This window comes from Triticum dicoccoides, unplaced genomic scaffold (assembly GCF_002162155.2).
Source record: "Triticum dicoccoides isolate Atlit2015 ecotype Zavitan unplaced genomic scaffold, WEW_v2.0 scaffold8685, whole genome shotgun sequence".
In the NCBI taxonomy this organism is placed as follows: domain Eukaryota; kingdom Viridiplantae; phylum Streptophyta; class Magnoliopsida; order Poales; family Poaceae; genus Triticum; species Triticum dicoccoides.
In genome coordinates, this window is record NW_021306328.1 from 1 (window position 1) to 2800 (window position 2800).

Here is a 2800-nt window from a genome sequence, read left to right on the forward strand (position 1 = left end):
GCCGAAGAACCTCTTCCCCTGAAGCTGGCCTTCCAGCAGCGCCAGGTTCTCCTTCATCTCCTTCATGAATCCCTTCTGCTCCTCGCCGGCGTCCAGCCACATGGCCAGCCAGAACGGCCTCACGCACTGCTTGCATGGGCATCAAGTGTATGTTGGGTAAGTGCATGCTCATGAAAAGATTTTTTTTAGAAAAGATGCTCATGAAAAGACGGTGGCTATAATTAATAAAGATGGGTGTGTGCATCGCTCAATGCAAAAGCCGGGGATTATCCTCTTTTTCGAAAAAAAAACAAAAAGATTGCAGCTAGCTAGCTTGTATGGGCAGTAGGAGGATATAGGAGATGATCACCTTCTGTTCCAGGAAGTGCGCCCAGAAACGGGCGGTGGCGCGGTCGTAGGGATCCGTGGGCAGGAGGGGCGGCCCCTCGAAGGCCTCATCGACGTACTCCATGATGAGGAGGGACTCACAGATGGCTCAGCCGCCGTGAACGAGCACGGGCACCTTCTGGTGGATGGGGTTGTGCTTCAGCAGCAGCTCACTCTTGCTCTGGAGATCTTCCAGGACCAGCTCGTAGGGCACCCCTTTTAGCCGCAGAGCGGCCTCGGCGCGGTGGACAAATGGGCTACCCAATGTGCCGATGAGCTTAACCGGTTCAGCCATCTTTGCTTTGCTTTTTCTTGCGGATTCTGGTTTATCTTTGCTTTGCTTTGCTTGCTTGCTGATATCTTGCCTACCTAAACAAACTAACACGCCGGTACTTATAGGGGTCTAACGGCGAGTTTTTCTTCATGTCCACTGTATTCAGAATTCAGACGGTGGGTGTTGCTGCTTCTTCCCCAAGAAAGATTGAATTCTTTTTAGTTTTTTTTAGTCGTTGGCCTTTAGTTTCTTTGTGAATAGTCGTATGATATGAGGCGTGGTACTGATCGGTTGCTCCAGTGTCAAAAAAAATGGATTGATATGATCTGATAGTGTAAAGATAATATTAGAAGATGGTGACTTTCTTTGACATATGTACATTGTATACTAGTCAAAGTTTCTTGATGGGCAAGCTGGATTAGGCAGATCATGGACTTGTCTACCGTTTCAATCAGGGCTATTTATATACCTACTTCCATAAAAAGACCGTTAAAAAAAACTTCTGCCTATCCATCGTCGTACCTTTTATAAAAGGACCCCTTGTGTTCTTTAAATAACTCGTGGTCTAGTATTAAGTCCCTCTTCTTTCTCTACATTTGTTGGGCTTCGTCTCAACTTGGCTCTGATTAGTATTCCGCGTTCACCTGCAGTATGCCCAGTTCACTCTTTTTTTCAGCCCGTTTAGGTCCTTGGTCTTTTTTATTTACAAAGATTATGTTAAAATGGTCATGCTATAACTTTGTAACCGTAACTCGGATTAAAATAATTTATATATGTAATCTGACCAGAAAAATGCTTAGTTTCCAACCGTGCTACTAGGGTGGATGGCTTTCAAGCTGGCAAGCATGGAGTGGAGCATCCATGCGAGCTGGCGGAAACAGGCGATGCCGTCGTGTGTGTCCGCGGCTGCGTGGAGACAACTGAAGTGGGGCATAACCGGTGCTGCCGTATGTATTTTTCTCTATTGAATTGATTGTTTCATCAAAACTTTGCCTATTTGCAAGTGCAGGTAGAAGGGCAGCAGATATGCAGTGAAAATTAAAATCATTTAGCTACGCATGAAGGGCGGCCAACCAGCTATGCCACGTGGCGCAAGCTGGTTGGCCGTGGTGAGAAATCTTTTGCAATTTTTTTAGATAACGTGTTGAGAAATATTTTGCAATTTTTTTTAGATGACGTGTGGATTATTTTTTAAATATATATTTTTAGATGGAGATGAGGCCCTCTGTTTTTTTTAAATAGAGGGTTAAGCAAAGTGGCACTCGTCGGTAGGCTGGTGTGGTAATTTTTCCTTTTCTCTTTTTACCTCTTTTTTAGATGAAGATGAGGATTTTTTTTAGATTTTTTTTTACGGAGGCAAGGACTTTACGTTTTTTAATGAAAATATGCGCACAGCTTCCTCTCAAGCGGCGCCACAGGGTGGCGCCCCAATCACTAGTATATAGCATAGTCAACGGTCTTAGCAGTTGTCTAGATGCTCACATGCATGTCATTTGTATGGTTCTGTAGATCCAGAGATACATTTATACTTTGTTATTTTTCTTACCTTTAACTTGACCATACCTGAATCATTTGTTAGATGAAGTGCTCAACAAGTCAATCTTATCAGCAAGGGAAAAAGAAAAATAAGGTGGTGCCCGGACCGGGACCATGAACACATTGAGCGAAATTGGAGAGGGAGATGACATTGTAGACCTTGAGTTCCTGTCCATAAGGTTTGCCAACATCGTCGCCATCATGAGCAATTTCCCAAAACATTCATGGTAGGACGCGTAATTAATGTAGTCTTAAAACTACTCACCAAAATATTCACATTTCCGAAAACACATGAGCAATTTAACATAAGTGTTTCATTACCTCTTAGAACTGCTCACCATGTGTTTGAGGTTTCGTGTAATTAAATCTACTTTTGATATGATAACGGCTAAGTTGGAATTTAGTTGATGTTAACATATGGATTAGTGGGACCAATATTCTCTTTAACAACCATAATCAAATTTAATAATTCTCATGCAATGCCACCTTATCAAACCGGATGGATATTTGTAGTGCTATTTGTCGATATCCCTTACGATGTATTGTGTACAACTATATACCAATAACGTATGGAATTGTAAAACAAGTGCTTTTTTTCTTTTCTTTTATGGTGTTGCAACGAAG

At 42.5% G+C, this 2800-nt stretch overlaps 1 pseudogene; it reads right to left on the reverse strand.

Annotated features, from left to right (window-relative positions):
- Nucleotides 1–10: 10 nt before the first annotated feature.
- On the reverse strand, nt 11–695 carry LOC119348143 (annotated as a pseudogene).
- Between the last annotated feature and the right edge of the window lie 2105 nt (nt 696–2800).